This window comes from Limulus polyphemus, unplaced genomic scaffold (assembly GCF_000517525.1).
Source record: "Limulus polyphemus unplaced genomic scaffold, Limulus_polyphemus-2.1.2 Scaffold2436, whole genome shotgun sequence".
NCBI lineage: Eukaryota > Metazoa > Arthropoda > Merostomata > Xiphosura > Limulidae > Limulus > Limulus polyphemus.
The window spans coordinates 166,553-176,756 of NW_013668046.1; the positions used below are offsets into that span (position 1 = coordinate 166,553).

Genomic DNA, 10,204 nt, shown 5'->3' on the forward strand with positions numbered 1-10,204 from the left:
ATTACAGATGTCATAACTCTTGTGGTCTCAGGGCTCCAATACTCACTTTGACATAACAGCAAAATGAGCAAACTAAACCTTACTTGAATCGGTGCCAAAACTCTATCTAGAAGCTAAAGAACGTTCTGTGTTTCCCATAAAAATATCGTTAGAACTTGTTCAACAAAATTAGGGTGCTTGGATAACTCTCCCCGAGTTCATCATATAGCTCTTAGGCTTGACTGAGGAGGTACATTTACAGGCGTAACTAGCCTTATGTTGACAACCTCAGCGTTAATAACCTTGTCTGGTGTATTATTAGTAGAATAAGGAGCTTTCTCTTTCCCTTCTTCCATTAGTGCCAACAATCAAAGTTGAGAAGTCCGGCTTTCTGGGTCAGAATTGGCATTTTGGTCGAGAAGTATGTAACGCGTGTGAAGCAATTAAATACTTTGGCGCATAATGTATCGATGCTGAATCAACTTTTATAAGACATAAAAACAATATTTTTTTTCCAGAAAGTTCTTCTAAAATACGTAACTCATCCTATTGTTGTTGTAAACCAACTTGATTACAACTACAAACCAAAATAGCGAGAGAGTTTAGTTGAGATTTGCAGAAAAAAAATAGTATTAACACATACCTAGGTGAACGTTAACTTAGTTGTTGAAAAAAAAAATATTTTATTAGAATCCTTAGATGCTGTAACATAGGAATATTACAGCGCAAACAGCATAAACAGTAGATTATTTAAATTTCCTTGCGAGGTATTTTCTAATGGTACACATTGTTTATTTTCTTTCGTAAACTTTTTTCCAACAATATACGTCGACTCTTCACGTTTTATTAGTGATTGCTACTTCTAATGACGCTCATTATTTTCTTTCTTTCTCATAGCGGTATTTTTTCGAACATCGTAAACTATTTCTTCACTTTTTCAAAGCCATACTTAGCAAGTTATAAAATTGTACCAGAAGTGATAACTAGTTAAGTTCTAAAGCAATCTTTTGAAAGGAAGTACGCAATATTTGTGAGATCTGAGACAGAAAAAACAGAAATACGTATAAATTATAACGTTCTTCTAAAAATGATAAATATTTATTTTAGTATTATTAAAATTTAAAATTGTCATTTTAATTAGCCTACTTACGATTAGACACATAGATTTTATTACTGATAATATTACGCTTAGACCGTCAGACTTTGCAGTTGTTTTTGCTTTATTTGTAAGGTATTAATACTAACTTCGTAAATAGTTATTACTAGGTCACCCATAGACTACTAGTCTTAAGTTATTAATAACGAGACTTAAATAAAAAGAAGCACAAGCGTTAGGTAAATATGAAGTAGAATTTAATTAAGAATTGAATCTATTGTTTCTATTTCTATTTGTTAGCTGATAAAAAATTAATACGTTAGTAAATTATTTAAATTAGTAATTAGTTACGTATAACTATAGACGCGGTATACATGGATACTATTAAATAAGAGGGGAACATACTGTTAAATTTTCCAACAACTGAATCTATAAACTGGAAAAATAGCTTAACTTTAGATACATATAGAATTATTGGGTGGGTTGATTGATATTAGAAAATAAACAGTGGTAAAATTTCATTGTATTTAGAGGTAGTTTTGGAATAATTAAATGTTGTGGAATTTCTTGGATGTTATTGATGCCAGGCTTGGCTTATGTTTGAAAATTATAAGCTTGACTGCGACTTTCAAGAAGAACCAGAAGATATAGTGGACTGAAGTCGCAGAGCTTGTTTACTGAGATGAGGCTAGAGGTAGATCTGAGGAAGGTTGTGTTATTAGAGGAAGAAAACAACAGATAAGGTTAGAGGTAGATCTGAGGAAGGTTGTGTTATTAGAGGAAGAAAATAGCAGATGAGGTTAGAGGTAGATCTGAGGAAGGTTGTGTTATTAGAGGAAGAAAACAGCAGATAAGGTTAGAGGTAGATCTGAGGAAGGTTGTGTTATTAGAGGAAGAAACTAGCAGATGAGGTTAGAGGTAGATCTGAGGAAGGTTGTGTTATTAGAGGAAGAAAATAGCAGATAAGGTTAGAGGTAGATCTGAGGAAGGTTGTGTTATTAGAGGAACAAAACAGCAGATTAGAAGCAGAAATCAGGGAAGCAAGACAGAAAATGCATAGAGTTAAGGTAAACGTCGTATTAAGTGAGAATGAGAATCATAGTGCTCGGTTAGCAAGGGTTAACATAATGGTAAAAAAAACCGTCCAGACTATAGATACAGATTCAATTAGCCTCAAAGTGTCAGTTTTTTCCTAATATCTTCGAATTTTTGATTGCCTGCAATAGAGTACGAGATGATAAAAAGTTTTTCATAGTGTGTGGGGGGACTCTTTTATTAAAGTAATTTTCATAGTACATGTAGGAGCAAATGATGTTGGAAGTTGTAAACCAGCTTATCTGCTTAATAAATATAAACTCCGTGAGTGCTATATGCGGGAATAAATTACTCAGCTGAAAATCAAGGCTTAAATGAAAGATATTCTTAGAGCAACAAGTAGGCTGATTGGGCCTGTGGGATAGTGTTCAGGATAATGGTGAATTACATGCTAGAGGTGGACTCTACATAAGCAGGTTAAGCGATAGGATGTTTGGGGAAGATAAATATATTCATTAAAATAACAGTTTAAACTTGCGTAATGTAAGGAAAACTTGGAAAAAATCAACCTGATTGTATAACTAAGACGATGGGATTTGAAAAAAAATGATATAAAGTGTAAGTTTTAAGGATAAGCCTGACAGATTTAAAGATAAAGCGAGTAGATTGAAAATAAGCTTAGTGTTAGGAGTATTAAGAACAAAATGAATGAGTTCAGGGCTCTAGTTCAAAAGAAAGACTATGTTATAATGGGAATTACTGAAACTGTTATATTTGAAAAAACATGATAATAGCAATAATTCTGAAACTATAGGATTTAAGTTATTTAATAATGGTAGACTTTGTAAAAGAGGGGATGGGTTTGAATAGAGGAAAATTAATCAATTAATCAATACCATTTGATTTGTTATGAATTTCGCGCAAACCTACATAGAGAAATAACTGCCACGGTAAACGTAAAGGGGGCTATTATAATTTTTCGACATGTCTGGAAGAGGCAAAGGTGGAAAGGGTCTGGGTAAAGGTGGAGCAAAACGTCATCGTAAGGTGCTGAGAGACAATATCCAGGGATCACTAAGCCAGCCCGCTTCACGCCGCCTCTGCGAGCTAAACGTCTGATCATCTCTGGTCTCATCTACGAAGAAACCCGAGGTGTTTTGAAGGTTTTCCTCGAAAACGTAATCCGTGATGCTGTTACCTACACGGAGCATGCCAAGAGAAAAACTGTGACCGCCATGAATGTAATGTATGCTCTGAAATGACAGGGTTTCGGAGGTTAAATGTCCACGTTTCACTTTTTACTAGCCGTCCCTAATTTAGCAGTGAAAAACTAGAGGGAAGGTAGTTAATCATCACCACCCACCGCCAACTCTTTTATCAACGAATAACCATAACATTATAACGCCCTCACGGCTGAAAGGGCGAACATATCTGGTAGAGTGGGAATTCGAACCCGCGACTTGCAGATTGCGAGTCAAGCACCCTAACCACCTGGCCATGCTAGACCGGGCCATCTACTGTGTCCATTGCGGGGAATCAAACCGCGAATTTATGCTTTGTAAGTCCGCAAACTTACTGCTGTCCCACCAGGGGACTAAATTAAAATATGGTAAGATATACGCTTAATTCTAGCAGAGTTATTGTACATGGTAGAAACCCAGATGCGTAGGTCGTGGACCACATTAAAATGCGTGTTACAGTTATTGAGCTAAATAAATGCTTTTGCGCACTAAACTTTTATAAAACTTGAAATTATTGAAGTACTCTGCGAAGTGTTTAAGTAGTTAAATATCGCAAATGTTTCAATTCATGTTAACTCAGTTGAATCACATAATTATCTGGGGTAGCCGTGACCTAGTGATTCACGTATCCGGACTATAAGTCCGAAAATTCAGAGTTCGTGTCTCTTTGTCGCAAAAATCGATTCGTACTTTGAGGCCATGTGTTCGCTGTGAAAGTGGCGTTTAAAATACTACTATGAGGGTCAGATAATATAGCCCAAGAGTTTTTTGTTGATGCTGTTTACTGGCTGCCTTCTCCGTAGCTTACCAGTACCAGTTAAAAATTAAGAACGACACAGTTTGTAGCCCTCGTGTGATTTTACGGGAAAATACTGAAAAAAAAACACACATTAGAAACAATTATCAGCTTTCTTCGCATACAGGCAAATTGACAATATTGATTTCACACGACAAATTAATTTTATTTATAACAACTGCAGCCCTATTTCATGACAGACTACTTTACATACTGGAGTATATTGTATCGTCTTCTATACATATAGGCGAAATCCTGCTTGAATAAACTGACAGTATTGACTTCAGACACAAGAAAAGGTTTTCTAAATGTAAAAATTACTTTTATTTATAACAATTACAGCTTAGGCCTATTTTACTAGAAGCAGTTCATCATGTTGACTATCGCCTATAAATCATCATGCCACAACCTCTCGAAATTTGTCTCTCTGTAAAACTTACTAATCATATAATTTACCACCGAGAAATTTTGGCTTTAAAATACGAAGTTTAAAACTGTCTAAACCCCCTTTTTTACGACTACCCGTTTTAAACATGTACACTAAAGGGCAAACCTTTCTTCAAAAATCGCAATAAGAACCATAAATAAAAAACCCATCAGTACACCGACGTTTTTCACCAATATCATCTTGATCTGGTTGTTTCCTTTCTTCTGCTTCAATTCAGGTAACTGTTAACGGTAAAAATAAATAAAATTATTCCATTATTAGTTTTAGTTCAAAAACATAATACAAAAGACAAATGTGACCATATAAGCCTACGAGTTGTCTTGTTTTCTTTTTTGTCTGAAATACAAGAAGACAAATATATGTAAATACACTAAGCTTTCTTGGCATACATTGCTTACTACTTTAAAGATTTGTTTGTTTTAATTCACTAAATAAAAATGATTAAAAATTTAAAAAGAAGATGAAATGAAAAGGGTTTCGCTTTTGCAAAACTTCGAAAATTCTTTTGCGTCCGTAAAAAATTAATAGGAAACGCATTTTCTTCAGAAGAAGCTAAAACGTGCTGTTAAAAGTTTTGTGATAATAAGTCAGTAATAAATTGCCAAGGAACGTAAAGAAACACTTAAGAGCCAGGTTCATAGTTACGGCTTCAGTAGTGTGTGTGTGTGTGTGTGTGTGTGCGCGATTATCCATCCACCAGTTATATTATAAATGAATATATATATATATAAACGCACATACACACAATTCAAAGTTTACTTCAAGATGGGTATGTTTAACAAAACATGAATTATTTCGTTTTTACAAATTGCTCTTCATTTGACCGGTTTCGTAGTATAACTGGTTACTCTTCAGCATGGTGTTTATTTGTTGTTAAGCACGAAGCTACACAATGGGCTACTTGTAATCTGCTCACCACAGATATCGAAGCCCAGTTTTTAGCCTTGTAAGCCTATAGGCTTACTGCTGTGCCACCATGTAGAACAAAACATTTTATGTATTTAGAATAATAACAATAATAATTAATTTGAGAATACCTGCCTTAATATAATTATTCTATGTAATGGACATGTATTAAACACATGAATTATTTAAGATATAAAACGATAAGATTTGAGAGCGAACAAATGCGTGGCTTTATACGCTTTCGTGTGTGTGAGAGAGAGAGAAAAAGTTTGTAATGAATAACCTTAATGTTTCTTTTGATTTATACACAGTACATTTAAAATACATTTGTAATGTTAGGAAACCAGTAAAATAAAGAACGGTTAGGAAGGAATGAGAGGATTCAAGTTTAAGTGTGTGTAATTGTGTTGTGTATACATCAGTCTTTGCATTATGCACACGTGCTGCCATCTGTCGTTCAGTCTTTATAACAAAAGTAAAGTCAACTGATAATTCTACAAGGAAATAATAAATTTATTCTAGCCTGAACTTTCATATAGTTCGGATAAATCAGGAATTTCACACTGGCTGGTGGTTTTAAATAATCTCTAGTTATTACGTAAAAACAAATGTTTGAAGTATTAAGTTCAAATAACCACTGGAACATTCGATTCAAAATCACGTTAAAAAAAATCATCATTGCTTCTATAACAAGGTTATACCAGCAATGACTATAATCTGTATTGCGCAGACGTGTCTGTAAATATTTGTGAATTGTTGATTAGTTTGTACCTTTAGCTTACGTCATTACAATAAATATAAATGTAGGACTACTATCAGTGCTGTTAAAGAAAAATTAGGTAGTGGGGTTGTCATTTAATATAGTTCAGTTTCAAAAACTTGACAATGGAATTTGATTATTTTTACTTTTAGTAAGACGTATAAATAATAACATTGGTAACAAGGCTGTATTAAGTATCCTACGTTTGGCGTTCTAGTTGTTAATTTCGAGTCATAATACAAACATAAGCAGCCTGATTAATAATCAACAATTTCATTCCACTTTGATACCTATGCTAGTATTGGATACAAACATCACTAAAACTAGTTACCCAACTTGTAGTATGGCGGACCATTCTTACCATATCGCCAAGAGATATTAGGTAGTATTCATTTCAAGCTACAACAGCTTACCCTAGAATATTTCACATTCAGCAACTTACTAAAATACCATCAGCAGTATTTAATATCCCACTATTGGTATAGCCGTTTGTACGTACCATATCGCCAAGAGCAACGTACAGAAAGATGCCAGCAGTAATAGTCAGTATCCATTTCCTGGCAACTTCATCCTCTCCAAGTTCAATCCCGATATATAATCCTATGAAACACGTCAGCGCCGAGATGAAATTTAACAGTAAGGCTTTTCTGAAGCTCAATCCAGTAGATAACAGAACTACAAAATCCCCTAAAGAAAACCAAATTTTATAATAAATAATTTAGTAATATGATTCAGATGCGAGTTGAAACGAGATACTATAATCTCAGTTTACCAATGTATTCAATAAAAAAACTTAAAATACACCTTTCGAATTAAAAAAAAAAGTTAGTTTTTATAATAATCAGAATATGATAATACAGAAATATAGACACACGCCGTTAAACTAATAATATTAAAATCCCAATATGGCGTGGAAACAAGGACAACACACATGCATTAACTTACAATAAGATTTTTGTAATCATCGTTAAACGATGAAGCAGGTGTCTATCATGATTTTCGAAATTATCAGTCAGTGCATTAATTTACGGGTAAGGCCGTTATTTGCAATAGTCCTCCCCCCAAGTTAACAAATGTATACATGCAGCATTTTAAACATGGATATATATACGCTGTGGGCATTTTGTATTAAACAGCATAACATACCGAATTCGTGGGGAAGCTCGTGACAGAGTACTGCTAACGACGTGGAGAGTCCTCCTTTTAAATTTCCAGAAAATGCTGCGCCAATGGCTAATCCATCCGCTAGGTTATGAATAGCATCTCCAAAGACTATGACTAGTGCTAAGGAAGTAAGACCTACATACGGAGAGAAACAAGGTGATTAACATAACTTGTATAAAACAAAGAGGCAATATTTTGTTGAACCATCTTAACTAATAACTTTTTTCTTTCACATTAAACCATCCTAGGCGTAAAAATGAAAACTTGAATTCCAAAAGTTTCAAATAACATTTTATGTCTTAATTTTTAAAAGTTATTACCTAACTAACACTACAAATTCTTATTGGCGGCTATATGAATTAGCCTGGTAAAGAATATTCTTTTGTGCTGTTCTCTGGATGAAATAACCCAAGTTTTTACAGGTATTATTGTAACAGGTTCCAACGTTGGGCGGGTTCTTTCGAATTTTTTGGTAAACGTAATGCCAATCCGTGTAATGATTTAATTTGTTTCTTCAATAGATGTTTATTCAACCACGTTCATTTGTAGACTTAATTTCAAATACATAAACGTTTCAAGGTAAACTCCGAAACGAATCTAGGCCTAACTTACTTGTAGAATTCCACAGCTAATCGATCAGGTAAGTCTTCACTGACTCTCCTATTTATAATATATCTTTGTTTTTAATATTACACGAATATTCTCGATTCTTAACTCATCATGAACTTTCTAAATATTCCATCAACAATCAATATGGTTAGCAGCTCCCTCTCTAGCAAACAAGTAATATAGCTTACAACAGTATTGTTGCACCATGTTACTGTTGTGATGTGATTAACAAAAGATTGGTATTATTGATGCCTAAAATGGTTCGTCACATTATAAAACAATAAAAGAAGTGTGATTGCATTTTTTAACAACTATAGATAATTCTGAACATATTATCTGTCATAACCAACACTAAAATTATCGTATTGTACATGCCACACCATGTTTCTGATAATAAGCACCAAAGTTTTCTTTAAATATATAATCAATATGGCGTATGGACATAGTTTCGTTTGGAGAGGCTTTCTGTAAAGCAAGGAACTCATAACGACACAGAATGCCGAGCACATTGAAATTTTAGTTTGTGACTAGTTTCAACTGTGTTTCATGCAGAACTTCATCTTCAGAAACTTCAAACATGGCGCGGCATGTTACAAGATATGCAACATCCACGTTGGGAGAGGTGACGGGGTACTGTTTACAAAAGTTGCAAAAGTAACTGAAGTAAGTTTTTGTAGTAATAATTTCAATAACTCTCTCTAGTAAACATCAATATTATAAGCAGTTCTCTCCAGCAAACAAGCAATTATAACATTGAAAGTACAGCTTGCAACAATAATGCCATTACTATAAATATATTCTTATTTGTTATTGAGAGTGTGTCGGTGTTTTAGACCAATACATTATTATACCACCTGATATGGGACAATTTAGGCCATTATTGTCTCCCATCCTTTGAAGCGCTTGATCAAATTCTCTATAATATCTAAACAAATTATAAAACTGTACCTTATTCCTGTAACAGTACAGTCCATTGGTAGTTTCTTTTGAAATTAGAATATTGCAAAACGACAATTAATCCTGTTAGTACATCTCATTCTATATTTTGTGTGATCACTGTTGCACCTTTGACATCGCGAAAGTGTTTACCATATGTCACGATCCTGGTCAAATCAATAGTTTAAAGGTATAACCAATATAAATTTATACAATAAATTAAAAGAAATTACATAGTGCCTAAAAGAATTTCCAAAAACTCCACTTCTTAATGTTACATTTGTATTGTACACGAAACACGTTGAAATTATAAAAGCTATTTTGTTTATTTTTGAATTTCCTTTTAACTTAACAGAACAATACTCGTCATGCAATAATAATCCGAAATAGACGTAATACAACATTAGTCTTGTGATGGTGAATGATATTTTGATATTTAAAGAGGTAAAACTACGTTGTACCAATTGCTAAAAATAGCAATAACACACCAACATGATAATGGCTAAAGAATTAGTATAAAAAAATTAACAGTTGCGACAGGTCATTCTCAAAGAACGCAGTAAAACTGGTTTCAGCGTCTTGTGTATTCTGGTTCAAACCGGCTCCAGAAGGGTCAAGTTTCACTAAAAGGAGTAGGGTGCAAAAAACTAATATAAAAATATCAATCAAAAGCAAAAAAACTTCCGAATAGGATCGAGTTCAAATCATATGTCATTACTGGGCATTTTTTTCTCTATTTTTTAAATATTGCTATCTATTCTCATGTTCACTGGTTTAATTGAATTGTGTCTTAACCAGCTTATAAGTCAGTGAACAAATTTTAAGTCAATTTAACAATGGGAAAGATAAGGTTGAGGTCTACTACAAACAGCGTATTTACTTATTTCCAGCCCCCCAGTGGCACAGCGGGATGTCTACGGACTTACAACGCTAGAAACCGGGTTTCGATACCCGTGGTGGGCAGAGAACAGATAGCCCTTTGTGTAGCTTTGTGCTTAATTTCAAACAAACAACAACTTATTTCCTTGTTCTTGTAATCGTGTTTATATTGGACAAACAAAATGGTCTTGTTCAATTAGAGGAAAGCAATATGAACATCAAAGTTGACAGGAGTTGGAATGGCCCGGCATGGCAAGGTGGTTAGGGCGCTCGGCTCGTAATATGCAGATCGCGGGTTCCCACCAAACATGTTCGCCCTTTCAGCCGTGGTGGCGTTATAAAGTTACGGTCAATC

The 10,204-nt window shown here is 34.1% G+C and overlaps 1 long non-coding RNA gene across 1 annotated transcript; it reads right to left on the reverse strand.

Moving 5' to 3' along the window:
• Nucleotides 1–4,384: 4,384 nt before the first annotated feature.
• LOC111087656 lies at nt 4,385–7,587 on the reverse strand. Its single transcript, XR_002612318.1, has 3 exons — nt 7,408–7,587; nt 6,761–6,948; nt 4,385–4,816 (listed from the first exon to the last, which is right to left on the reverse strand). It is a non-coding gene; the product is annotated as an uncharacterized LOC111087656 (long non-coding RNA).
• Between the last annotated feature and the right edge of the window lie 2,617 nt (nt 7,588–10,204).